Here is a 14605-nt window from a genome sequence, read left to right as displayed (position 1 = left end):
GATCCTTTATTTTGCTAAAGAAGCAACTGAGATCCAAATAAAATAAATGGCTTAAGATCACAGCGAGGAAACATCAAAAACCCAAGCATCATCATTTCAGTCAGTGTTTCTCCCACTTAATATTTCAATTTTACATTCTGAGTGTTAGACATGGAGAGTGAACTGTAGATGCTTCCTTTTTTACCAAGGTTTTCCGACAACTTCTCTGCTGAGATTTGGATTCTTATCATAAGGCTCTGTTTTGGAAGCACCAATTGCCATTTTAATGCAACTTCCTAATCATGCAGACAGCCGGCCTCTCATAAATCATGTAAAGTACCTGAAAATATGATTTATGAGCTAAGTTATGGGAAATGGGGTCCTTTAATATTCTTAACCCTTCAGGATGTTGTTACCTATCACAGTCTCCTTGCCTGATTCAACTGAAGGTGGGTCTGAACGCTTTCATCCCAAATGGCCCCTACTGCTATCCCCAACTAACACTGACCTTTTACCCATTCACCTGCATCCATAAAGAATTTGCAGCTTCTTTAAGTTCATCAACTGAGTATAAATTTGTAATTTAAACTCTTACTCTGCTTGTGGCTATTACAGAATATGTTCCTGAGCCACTGCCTTACATGGTAATTAAATAACTGCATTTAATAGCATCTTACTATAGAATTAAAAGAGCAAGAGTATTACAGTTTGTTGCAGGAAATAGTCCACGAAAGACCCTAGAAAATCCAAGATGAAACTAATTTAAAACAAATGCCTTGCTGAAAAGGAGTATGAAAAAAATGTCTGTAATATGCAGTAAATGAGGCCCATAACTCATTGGAACCTCCAATGAGTTATGTGTTAAATTCATATTTCACAACATGGTCATGCATTTAAAAAAAAAAAAAAACTCCCTGTCTATTAACCCCTTCCTTTGCGTGAGAGAGTTTATAAGAACAACATGGCTTTGTTTGCATTAATATATTTACATATGCAAATAGAAACCAAATACCAATAGTTTTTTTTTTTTAACCCCCTCCCTTATGGCTCAGTATATTATCGCTTCACCAAACCAACAAATTAAAAACAATTTCCAATTTCTTCCACAAATACCTAGTGGCTAAATGTTATTAATGCCTTTGTCTGAAAGGCGCAAATTCAAACATTGCTCAGTTAGGGAAGAAGAATCTACAGTGCTGATTGCTTGCAATCCGTTTCAGTAATCTATATTTTCTTCACGGAGGTGAAAGTTTATCTCACCATGGAACAACAGTTATAATTTTGCTTCACCCATTCATCAACTCTGATATTTCAGAGCCTCAAATCATCACTTTCTGGAGCTACAGAGCAAGCAAGCTGTTGTCTATTTTCTTTTTAGCACAATCCTTTAAAAAAATGTTTGCCTGCACATTATGGGTTTATCTTCTGCCTGTGAGAGACCCTAATAAATCACGCTTGCTTTCAGCTATCATAGATTATTAGCCTTTTATAATCATGAAATAAACCCAATAGACTATTATTACTATTTTTAGGAAATTGAAAATTACTAGGTATTTTCTTCTATGAGTACGTGGTTCCCTCATTTTTCAGGAGGGTAGCGTTACATTTAGACTCTGTCAGCATATTGCTTGTACAACAACAATGCTCCCAACAAATTGTGGTCTGAGGGGTGGGAGTGGGAGTGAGCACAGTAAACAGGGAGTTCCAGAATTACAAGGGTTTAGTCAGCCTCTGCCATCCTCAAGCTAAAAGCCTGAAGTTTATTTCACAATGTGAACCTCTCAAAGTGTTCTCTCTTGCCCTTTCTCTTTTCATATACAATAATTGCTGATAATCTTTTGTGGAACAATGCTTTGAAATCATTTCAGTTTTAAGAGAGGACATGAAGTCCATCAAACAGAATGAAGCCCCTAAAGGAGATTTATGTGAATTCTTTCTCAACACAATTACTGCAATTAGATACACGTATACCTTTGTGTCCTTAATATTGTAATTTTCATGGGGCAATGATTTGAAGGAGTTTCTTGCTAGAAATAGATCTAAAGTGCAGGGTTTTGATGACATTCTCAGCTAAACTAATTGTGTGAGCTGGGAACAAGGTAATGAGGACAGATGTCAAGGTCAATATTATTACTCATTTCTGAATCTGGGTTAATATTTCCAAAGACCATCACATATAAGTTACAACTTATAATCGCCACTAATAGAAAATTCAGCTTTGGTTTTTCTGGTATGGATGCAATGTTGTTTTCTCTCCCTTGTCTCCAATGGTGTCCCAAAGTGAACTTTATTTGTCAAAGGAACAAAACCAAATCTACTTTCTTGTTGACTCTTCATCATATCGAAAGATGCAGATGTGAACAACAAAAGAAACACTTGGCATGATCACTGCAAATGTGTGCATTCCAAAATACAGCTCATAAAAATCATATTTATCCCTTTGAGAGGAGACAGGCATAAAAGGGGACAAATACAAGGAGGAATTGTGGTGTTGGGTTATTTACATTTCTGATAGTCCTGAAATTATTAGATAGCTATTTTCTTGGATCTTTTTTCCCTATCAGCCACAGACTGTCTGTACATCTTGTGTCATAATTGCTATGAAAGGACCTTATTCCAAATGACATTCATTTCCAGGTTTTTATGCCTAAGCTCCTGGATGATCCTCATGTTTCAAAGTGATATAAGGGTATTCATAAACAGTGTTTTAGAACTCTATTCACTTATCTTGGCTAGGATAAATCAACACAGGTAAAGAGGTGCTGATTAAAAGCCATGCTTCAATGGACAGTTATTTCAAAGCCAAAATTAATAGAAACCACTCAACTAAACAGATTTGGGGACTTAGGAACAAAACTGGCATGTAATAATACAAGAAAAAGACAACGGACTCAATCTCTTTCTCTGTGTCTCTCATTACTGTTCAGTACTACTAATAACACAAAATTTACCTTTATATTCATGTCACTGATTGATAGCCTCTTTTTAATTCTATTTTTTCCAAAATGTGCTTGTTGAACAAAATTCTATTCATCACAATACTTTAGTATTCTATAGAGAGCATGGATGGCAAGCTCTCTGAGTTATAATCATCCAACAGGTTTCTGGAATTAATTGGGTAATTCAGAAAGTCATCTCCTGCCTTAGGCTTGACTTACTCTTCCCTCCCTACAATATTCCACAGCCAACCTGCCTCTGTCTGTCCTAACTTTTGCCACCTTGACACTGAGTCTTGTCTCATGCCAATTGCTGAGTTTCACTTTGAAATCCTTCCTTTCAAAAACCAAACATTTAAAGAATCATGATTTCAAAACACTTCTAAACTTCAACCAAAGAAAGAGAAAAGGAAATCTTCCCATTTTCCCCTCCTTTTCTACTGACAGCTTGTCTTTCTCTATTTTTCATCCAAATAAGCAGAGCCCTGTAAATCTTGTCCAGAAGACACAGACTGAAAGAATTAATCAAACTGTTGTTTATGAGCTGCTCAGAGCAGATTAAATGTTGTGTTGACAACACAATTTGCAAATTATCTATCAACATCAACAGACATACAGCAATGAGCCAAACCAATTGGATACCTTTGGACACAAGAGGACCATGTATTTCCTAGTCTTGATTCCAAAACTGAGACCTTTTGAAGGAGTTTTATCCAACATTATTTTCAGTCTCATTGCTACAGATGAGTTGCTTTACAATTTACTTTGGATAAAATGATAGTTTGATTTCTGCCACATACAAGTTAAGTTTCCTGCCTATCTCACTCCAGACATCCCATAGTCCAATTCACCACCAGATAGTCATCAGATAACTGCCTCTTAAAAATGTCTATGGCAGCCAACCGCCAAAATGATCCCAACTTCCTGGTATTCACAGCCTTTATACTTTTGTTTATAGTTTGCTCACACATACCAAGTTCAATTTCTGTGACCAGTGGAACAGGAAAGAGGTGGTGGTGTGTCATTTCTCAGATTTGTTACATCTGTAACCTGTTCCTGTATGTGTCTGGGCAAAATTTCATTGTATTAAAATACCACAACTTGTTTATATATTTACCTATTAATGAATATTACCTTCGAGTTTTGACAACTATGAATAAAATTACTGTGATCATTGGTGTACAAGTCTTTTTGTGGGCCTATGCTTTCAAAAATAAACACCTAAGGGTGAAATTGGTAGGTCACAAGGTAATGTTTGCTTTGTATTATAAAAACTGAATAATTATTTCCCAATATCTTACAATCTAATCAACAAAGAATGAGAATTCCATGTGCTTCGCATTCTTGCCAATACTTGATATTCATGTTCATTTGAATTTCAGCCACACTAGTAAGTGAAATGTTCTCTTATAATGATTTAGTTTGTGATTTATGATGCCTGGTAATACTGGGCAACTTCTCATGACTTACTGGCTATTTGGATACCTTTGTATACAAAGGTGTTTAAAGAGTTTATATAAAAAGTTTATTCAAGTCCTTTTACTCATTTTTAATTAATTTGCTAGCTTCTTATTAATAAGTTGTAAAAGGCTTTCACATATCCTGGATAGAAGTTTTTGTCAGAATTATGCATTTTAATTATTCTCCCAGTCTGTAGCTTAATTTTTATTCTTAATACTGTATTTTTAAAAACAAGTTTTACTTTAGATTAAGCTTCATGTAACATGCTTTATAGTCAGTGCTTTTTATTTACTATCCATGAAATCTTTGCCTTTCCCGAGGTTATGAACATTCTCTTCTATATTTTCTTCTAGAAGCATTAGCGTTTGACTTCTTGAAATAAATTGTAGAATCAACCTAACAATGCCTATTTTAAAAAATTTTTTCTGGGATTTTGATGGGGATTGCATTCAAACTAGAGTTCAATTTGGGAAGAACTGACATCTTAAAAATACAGAATCTTCCAATTCATTAATATGATGTCCCCCTCCATTTTCTAATTTCTTTGTCAGTTTCAATGTTGTCATCTTTCAAGCCTTTTGTTACATTCATTTCTAGGTATTTTCATGCTGTTGTTATTGCTGTTATGTCATTATTTTATTTTTAAATATAATAGACATTTAATTGATTTTGTTATAAATTTTGTATCCTAAACCTTGCTAAATTCATTTGTCAAGTCCAGAAAATTTTTTATAAATTGCTTAAGATTCCCTAATATTTTCTTTTGCTTACATAGTCTGTAAATAAAGGCAATTTTACATTTCTCCTTCCAAACTGGTACATGTATGTCACTTTAGCTTTTTCTTGTTATACTGGCAAGGACTTCCAGCATTATATTTAATGGAACAGACATTCTTGTCTTGTTCTCATTTGTAGAGAGAAATTTTTTGTGTGTTGTATCATTATGCATGATAACAGTTTTAGAATTTTGAAGTGCTTCTTATTAACTCAGAAAATTTTCTTCTATCCTTAGTTGACTATTTAAACTTGAATAGGTGTTGAATTTTACTAACTATTATTTTTGCATGTTATAATTACACATTTATATATCTGTATTTATATAACATAAACATCTGATATAATTATATTTTTTTCTTTTTTTATCTGTTAATATGGGGATTGCATTGATTGATATTCTTTTTAATGCTTAAACCAAACTTGCCTCCACTTGGTCATGATATGTTATCCTTTTTTAATAGATTGCTATTTTCAATTTGATAATATTTTGTTGAGAATATTTGTGCCTATGTTCATGAGTGATATTAATATGTACTTTTCTTTTTCAGTAATATATTGTCAAATTGGGATATCACGCTTATGCTCACTTTATAAAATTTGTTGAAAAGCATTCTACTTATCTCTGTTTTCTGAAAGTTTTGTTATTGTTGTTCCATAAAATTGGTATTATTTATTCTATAAACAGTTTATACTATTTACCAGTAAATTTACCTGGACCCTAAATTTTCCTTGGATTTATATTTCTTATTATACATTCAAATTTTATATATCTTGTTATATATATATAATATATATCTTATTATACATTCAGATATACAATTACTCAGATTTTTTAGTTCATCTTATGTCAGTTAAGGTAAAATGTATTTTTTAAGGTATGTGACCATTTCAACCAAGTTATTGAATTTATCAGCATAAAATTCTTCATATTATTTATTTCCCATATTCCTTTTAATGTCTGTATGATGTGTAATAATATCTCCTTTTTCATTTATAACATTGATGACTTGTATTTTATTCCTTTTTGTCTTGATAATTCCAGTCAGGTATTTCTCAATTTTAGAAAACTTTTCAAAGAACTAATGCTTGGCTATTAATCTTCTCTATTGTTCGCCTGTTCCAATCCATTGATTTTTTTAATTTGCTTATTGTGTTGAATTTATTGTTGTTTCTAACTTTTCAAAGTAGAAAATTAGATCATTAACTTAAAACTTTCTTCATTCAACTACACATTTAATACTTAAAGTTCCACTCTAAGCTCTGCTTAGAGCATTCCCTCAAGTTTTGATTTGTTTTTATTATTATTCAGTTTAAAATATGTTCTGATTTATCTTCTGATTTCTTCTGGTCTCCATGAGATACTTAGAAGTTTGCTATTTAATTTTCAGATATTTCAAGATTTTTTGATATATTCTTTTTATTGGTATTGAATTTAATTTTACTGTTGTCTAACATCAAATATCATAAGATTTCAACTGTTTGAAATATATTGAGAAGCAGTTTGTGGCTCATTATGTGGTACATTTTTATGAACATTATATATCAATATGAAAAGAATGCTTATTCTGCAGTTGTGTGTACAGTGTTTGGTAAATGTCAATTAACTTGGTGAACAGTGTTGCTCAAATTTTCTATATTCTTCCAAAACTTTTTCTACTTGTTTCATCCTAATGAGAGAGTGTTGTTCACATTTCCAACTATTATTATGTATTTCTTATTTTTCCATCTGCTTCTGTCAATTTTTGCTCCATTAATTTTAAAGTTCTATTATTTGCTGTATACATCTTTAGGATTATGTCTTCCTGATGTACATCTGCCCCTTTTATTAATGTAAAATGTTCCTCTTTATCTCTATTAATATTTATAGTCCTTCAGCCTTTATTGTCTGATGTTAATATACCCAGCATAGCTGTCTTTTGATTTGTGTTCCCAGAGTATATTTTTTCTGTCTTTTGATTTTTAATCTATGTACATCTTTGTATTTAAAGTACATTTCTGACAGATAAACTCTGGCTGAGACTTATTTTTTATCCCCTCTGATAAACTTTGCTTTTAATTAGAATATTTAAATAATTTGTATTTAGTGTAGTCATAAATATGGTTAGGTTTAAGTCTATATATTCATGCTATTATTTTTCTGTTTCTCTCACCTGATCTTTGTTTCTATTTTCTTCCTGTGTGCCTTCTTTCGAATTATTTGGTTATGTTTCATGACCCCTTTGGCTTATTAGCTACAATTATTGTATTTTTAGTTAATGTATTTATAGTATCCATTCTTTACATATCAAAATGTATTTAGAGTTAATATTTTCTCACTTCACACCTCACACTTCCCACATACTTCACACCCTTCATTACATCACTAATTACTATTAATAACTAATAAACTTCCCATTTTACATTTTAAACTTCACAGTTTCTACTTCACAAATGTAACCCTTGCTTCCTTGTACCATTGTGGTCATTTATTTACCTTGATGTACATTTTAACTCTGCCTTTAATATTATTATTTTTACATTAACTTATGACAAGAAAAATAGTATTTTCTTTTATATTTTCCCATTTTGGTTCTCTTTCCTACTTCTAGATGTAATTTTTACATTTGATATTATTTTCTTCTCCCTGAAGAATATTCTCTAGCATTTCTTGTAGTGTTAGTCTGCTGGTGATACATGGTCTCAGGTTTTTTTTAATCTGAAAATGTCTTTATTTTATCCTTATTTTTAAAGTGTATTTTTGCCAATTCGATTCTACATTAAGAGTCCTTTTTTTTTTTTTTACAGTTTTTGTTTGTGTTTAACATTTTAAATATGTCATTCATGGTCTTCTAGAGTCTGTTGTTTCTTATGAAAAGCTAACAATTATTTTTATAATTGTTTCCCTGTGTGTTATGTGTCTTTGATCTCTAGCTGATTTCAAAATTTTTTCTTTATGTTTGGATTTTAGTAAATCTGATGTGCCTCAGTGAGGTCTTTCATCATATTTAGAAAACTGTAATGCTTGTGACTCCAATTAATATTGTCCATCAGATCCTTGTACATCTTTCAACTTTCTTTAAATTTTCCCCTTTCTTTTCCAAATTAAACAACTTCTATTTAATTGTCTCTAAATTTATTGACTGTGTATTCTTCCATATCCAATTTGCTATCAACCCATCCAGTTAATTTTTCACTTCAGTTAATGTATTTTTTTGTTCTAGAATTTTGGTTTTGTTTTTCATGTAGTTTCCATTTCTGCTAAGAATGCCTATATATTTTTGCATTTAGGCATATTTTCTATTATTTATTTGAATATATTTCATTAATTCTTTGAAAATGTATTAGCTGCTTTACAGTATTTGTCTGCTAACTCCAATATCAAGACATCTTGAATTTGATTTTTTTTTTTTTTTTTTTTGCATTGGAGTCTCGCTCTGTAGCCCAGGCTGGAGTGCAGTGGCGCCATCTCGGCCCTACTGCAACCTCTGCCTCCCAGGTCCTGGTTCAAACAATTCTCCTGCCTCAGTCTACCGAGTAGCTGGGATTACAGGCAGGTGCCACCGTGCCCAGTTAATTTCTGTATTTTTAGTAGAGACAGGGTTTCACCATGTTGGTCAGGATGGTCTTGAACTCCTGACCTCGTGATCCGCCCACCTCAGTCTCCCAAAGCACTGGGATTACAGGTATGAGCCACTGCACCTGGCCTGGACATCTTGAATTTGACTTCTAATGTCTGTTTGTTTTTCTTTACTTAAAGCTGAGCTGCATTTTTCTTTTTTTTTTTGCATGTCTATCTATTCTTATTGCATACTAGACATTGTCAGTAATGCTGTAGAGATTCTGGTTTCTATTATTTTCCTCTGAAGGGTATTTATTTTTGTTTTGTTTTTGTTTTAATAAGCATTTCAATTAAAGGCTGAAATTGTATAGGCTTTTCCCCCCCTGTAAACTGTGTAGGCTTGATTTTGTGTGTTTTTAGATGGATCTGTAGAAAACTAAATAAATTTATTTAGTCCTTCTAATATTAGATCCTACCTCCAAACTATCAATTCTAAAGTTGTCATCAGAACTTGATTTGGGGTTGGTTAAGGCTGCTACAGAGTAGAAGTAACTCTAAGGTGTGGACTTTATTTTTGAGGGGAAGTCTCTCCTGAGGGGCCTTACTTTGGTATCTCAGTTATATTCAAAAGTGTTAATGAGATTTTTCTACTCTACATAGGCCAGAACTCTAATATTCCTTAGCACTGTTCAAACTTTTATATCTCTTTTTTGCTATAAAATCCATAGCAGCTGCTCTCTGGTAGACCTGGGTAGTTTTATTCTGTGTATGTGCAAATGAGCCTCAATCAGGAACTCATGAGGAGCCCTTGCCTTCACAGATTTGTATTTATCATAAAGAGCCTCTTTGCCCCCAGTGTCTTTTCTTTCACACTTCAACTGCTTCAGGGAAGGTTCCTATACTTAGATCTTAGCTTCTTTAGCTCAGCAGAAACTGTTCTTCTTTTCTTGGATTCTCCCTCCTCGTACTATTGTTGGGGATTTGTTTCAGGCAAATAACCACAGAAATCATGCAGTTCCCTTTATACATTTTTATTTTTCAGGGATCATTGTCTTGTGCTGCCTATTGTGCAAAGCCTCAAACCCAATAATTTATATGTTTTGTTCAGTTTTATTATTGTTTGTGGTTGATTATGGTGTAATGATGTAGTCTAGTACTTCATTATATTTTTAGTTTGGCTTTTAAATAAATAAATTCCAATGTAGATTATTCATGTTTGTGAATAAGTCTGTGAACCTCCTTTATACCACAAACCAGGCTAAACTTGGGAGTCAGTGTAATGATTCCACCTACTTAGTATGATTTGAATTAGCCCAAATGCTTATCTCTAAATAATATTTTACCCAACTGTGATGAATGGAACTTCTTGATATTTTCCCCCTTGGTTCAAAATTCTTATTATACTAATTTATTTAAATGTTAAAGTTAGCATAGGGACAAACTCTGAAATAGACATTAGTTAAAATTTAATTTGGCATAAATTTTTGAGAATCTCCAAATGAGTGTTACAGTAGTATAGTTGCAGAAGAGAGAGAAGACTACTTAGCTTCTCAAAAGCTCAGTAAAGTATGCTAGAGTAATTTGTGAATTGTCAAATTCTACCCTAAAAGTGTTTGTTTCATATACGGCACTGTTTAAAGTATGCTTTACATTTGAGAGGAAGGGATGGAGAAAAGGCAAAGGAAAAGTATTTCTCTGGCTTTTACCTATTATCAAAAATTAATTTATCAATATAGTTATTAGCCTAGAAAATCTGATTCTGAGGGAATAAAAGTCAAGCCTGTATCACTGAAGTGTGAAGAAAAGGGCTTTGTGGCATCAAAAATAACAGCAATGTTGAGAAGTGTCACGTAACAGAGACAGAGATACCTTAAATTTAGGAGCTTGTAGGAGCAATGAGGATGAATTACCTGCAAGTAGTCCTGATTTTCGATAGCTCACTCTGGCTAATGATTCATTTTTACCCTTACCTAATAAGCAACTAATAGATTGTACCACTATATAAGCTGTCATCAAGTGCCAAGCAGAATGCTAAGCACTTTGTATGGATTACTGTACATGGTTGGCACTATTTTTACTCATTATACAAAAGAAGAAATGAAAGCTTAGGGAGCAGTGGCTAGACCTTAGGGTGGCCCTTATGTTCCTTCCCTGCTTCCTGGTGCCTGTATCTTGTATAATCCCCTCCTCTTCAGTGTGAGTGCAACCTATGACTTGTTTTTAACCAACAGAACATGTCAAAGGTGATGAATCATTCCCATGATTACAATTTATTACGTAATGCTCCATCTTGCTAACATACTCAATTTCTCTACTGGTGGCTTTGTAGATGCAAGTTGCCATAAATACTACAGGCATGAGAAAATTAATTTTGCCAACAACCTGAGGGAGTTTGGAAATGGAGCATTTCCCAGCTGAGCCTCTCATGAGAACCCAGGCTTGATTTAAACATGAGTTGCAGCTTTCTGAGGCACTAGGGCGGAGGACCCAGTAAAAATGCCCAACTCCTTGACCCACAGAAACTGCGAGATAATAAATGTATGTTTTTTTAAGCCACTAAATTTGTTAATTTATTATGTGACAATAGATAACTAACACAAGAGGTAAGTTAAGTTGCTCAAGGTCACACAGGTAAGAAGTGGCAACATCAGTAACCAAATCAGACCTATTTGAATTCAAAGTGCTTGCTCTTTACTAATATTTTATACTACATTCCACTCCTCTGCTCTGCAGTACCCAGTTTCCCATGAGTAAAATACTGGTGATGCCAAGAAGGTTTCCAATGCAATTCCAAGTTTCACGAAACTTTGAATTTTGATGTGAAATCTCCTTGTATTTTATGGGAGATGGGGCAAAATCTCCACATATGAATAATAATAGCTGATGCTTAATTAGCATACGATGTGTGAGGAACTGTGCTCTTGGAGATTTATGTCCATACTATGGTTTGGATCCGTGTCCCTACCCAAATCTCTTGTTGAACTGTCATTCTCAATGCTGGAGGTAGGACCTAGTGAGAGGTGATTGGATCATAGAGGCAGTTTCTGATGGTTTAGAACCATGCCTCTAGTGCTGTTCTAGTAATAGAATTCTCATGAGATCTTTACTTTTGTTTAAAATATGTAGCACCTCTCCCCTTTCTGTCTTCCTCCTGCTCCTGCCAAGTAAAACATACCTGTTTCCCCTTTGCTTTCTGCCATGACTGAAAGTTTCCTGAGTCTCCCCAGAAGCTGAGCAGATGTCCAGCATCTTGCTTCCTGTACAGCCTGTGGAACCATGAGCCAAATAAACCTTTCTTCTTTATGAATTGTTCGGTCTCAGGTATTTCTTTATAGAAATACAAAAACAAACTAACACAGTCCATTATCTCATTTAACTTTTTGGCACTTCTATGAGGTAGACACTATAATCATTATCTGTTCTAGAGAAAACTCTGAGTTATGGAGGTTATCAAATTAGTCAAAAAGTCGTACAGCTACTAAGGAGCAAAGTAAAGATTTGAACTCAGGTCTATTTTATTCTAACATATGGGATTTTCAATCAGAGAAATCTGCAAGCTGTTGACAGACATTCACATATGGCCTAGAAAATGAAAAATGATGCAGGTTGAAATTGCAATTGTTAGTCTTTAATGTGATGTGTAGGAAATTCTCTAAAGCAGATGGACATCATTTATTGACTACCTGAAGCATCACACACTGGACTGGGGGCTAGAATAGTATTAATGTAGCCTCGAATTTCACCCATCTACTCTTTAATTATTTACTGACTTTCATCTGTGTTCCAGGCACACAACAGATACTGGGAAGAGAAAAAGAAAAGGTATAGTACAGGACTTTAAGAAGCTTACAGTCTATTGGTAGAGAACGACAAGTGAATTAATTAATTACAATTATGGCCCAAATATTGAGTCTACTTTCAAACTTTCTTGTTTATTGGCAAGTAACCAGAATCACTGCTGCCCAAATATGCAAATCTCAAATAACTGAAACTTATTTAAGTGGTGACTTACTTTGAAAGCGAGGTATTAGCATTGCAAATGTATAAAGTTATATCTGAATTTTAATAAAGTGACTAAAAAGAACAATGTACCCTTTAGGAGATATTTAGAAGAAACATCGAAATTTTGAAGAATTTGCTTTGTTTTTACAGAAAGAAGACAAGGGCAGTATAAAATATTCTTATTTTGGTACAGCATATGTATCTGGTTAGCTTAATCAGGGCTACCAATTTTAACAAATATGAGTATCTGTCCCTGTAGAAGACACTGTAGTTCCTCCCAGTATTTTTTTTTTCATCCTTTCCCTATCTTGCAGCACCCTTGCTTTCTGGGTGGGTCTCAAATGACCTATGCGTTCAGGATATTTCCTTTGCCATGGCTGTAAGGATGGTTCAGTCAGAAAACTACTGTTAAACTAATAACATGGATACAAATAAAACTACCAGGGGTATTTGGCAGCCATTTCACTACCATGAAAGGAATCCATTTTAGGATGAGGGTGTAACAAGGAGACAAAACATGTAGTAGGTATTTCATGGCACTGTTGAGTACCTAGATTAAGTCCACTTTATTTCTAATCTTTTGCATTATGTAAATCAACAACTTCCCTCCTTGTTTAAGCCAATATAATTTTGAATTTTCTCTTACAGACAACAACTGTGGTTGAGAGTTATGAAACCTTAAGTCATCTATGTTAAAATAATCAGTTTTTCTGATATCTTTATCTGAATCATTTTTATGGTAATGGATGTCAGGTAAAAGTTAGCAAGTACAGATTGCTGACTTCTGAGTAGTGGAGACAGCTCTATCAAGGAGTATGGTAGCCATCCTTTCAGGGAACCCCCAGTGGTCCTTACCTTCTGGTACCTGTGTCCTTATGTAGTCTCCTCTAACATGGAATCAGGACTGGTTATGTCCGATCGCAGAAATGACAGCATGTGATTTCCAAGGCTAGGTCATAAAAGACATAAAAGTTTCAACTTCAGTCTCTTGGGATCCTTTACCTTCACCATGAAGATTTAAACATCCCTACGGACTACCTTACATGAAGAATTGAGTCTGGCCACTAACCCAGTATTAACTTGTCAGTAATATAATTAACCTACCTTAGAAGCAAATTCTAGTCCTAGTCAAGCCTTTAGACTGAAACCCCCACCCCACTACTTGTGACTGCAACCTTGTGAGAATCCTGAGTTAGAAACACCAGTGAAAGCATTCCTGAATTCCTGAACTACATACATAATAAACAATTACAGTTGTTTTAAGCTACTAAGTTTTGAGGTAAGTTGCTACACATCAGTAAATAATCATCAGGGGTTTCATAAGCATGTAGTTCTTAAGAGGAGGAATATAAAAATAATAAATGCCATTTTCCCGGTTACAAAGACCTCATAATTTTATTGGAAAGATAATAGTAACACAAATAAAGCAAACACATTTCCTTTAATATATTTGTCACTCAAAATGTATCATTGATTAACTAAGAGACCAATACAGTATATGCTATTAACAGAGGCTAAATTATCTGGTTCAAGAAATAGCTATGATTAATAATAGTTGATCAGCTGCCCACAATTTCCTATAACTGAAAATTGTGATATATATATATATATATATATATATACACACACACACATAGAATATAGAAGCAGATGAATATAAATATGTTTTAAATTATGTTTAAAAATTAATAATTACATTTTATGGTCTTTAATTTTTACAGCAGAATTTCAAAATCTCCTATTGTTTGACTGCTAGAAGGCTCATTAGTAACCACTTTACATTTTGAGGTTATGGAAACTATCCTAGGAGTGATTTGTAAGATACCACACAGGATGAGAGCTGATAGAGTGATCAATCAATAACCAATAATTTTATATAATTATCATGTAAAAGGTGGTTTGATCAAGACTC

The 14605-nt window shown here is 33.6% G+C and overlaps 1 long non-coding RNA gene across 1 annotated transcript in view; it reads right to left on the bottom strand.

Annotated features, from left to right (window-relative positions):
• LOC129464768 (uncharacterized) overlaps nt 1-13639 on the bottom strand; it is a 635103-nt gene extending 621464 nt beyond the window's left edge. The window contains exon 1 of the long non-coding RNA XR_010116208.1: nt 13549-13639. This is a non-coding gene — a long non-coding RNA (uncharacterized lncRNA). The remainder of the gene's footprint in view (nt 1-13548) is intronic.
• Nucleotides 13640-14605: the final 966 nt, after the last annotated feature.

Source organism: Symphalangus syndactylus, chromosome 16, assembly GCF_028878055.3.
Source record: "Symphalangus syndactylus isolate Jambi chromosome 16, NHGRI_mSymSyn1-v2.1_pri, whole genome shotgun sequence".
Lineage (NCBI taxonomy): Eukaryota > Metazoa > Chordata > Mammalia > Primates > Hylobatidae > Symphalangus > Symphalangus syndactylus.
This window is presented reverse-complemented; position numbering and strand designations above follow the sequence as displayed.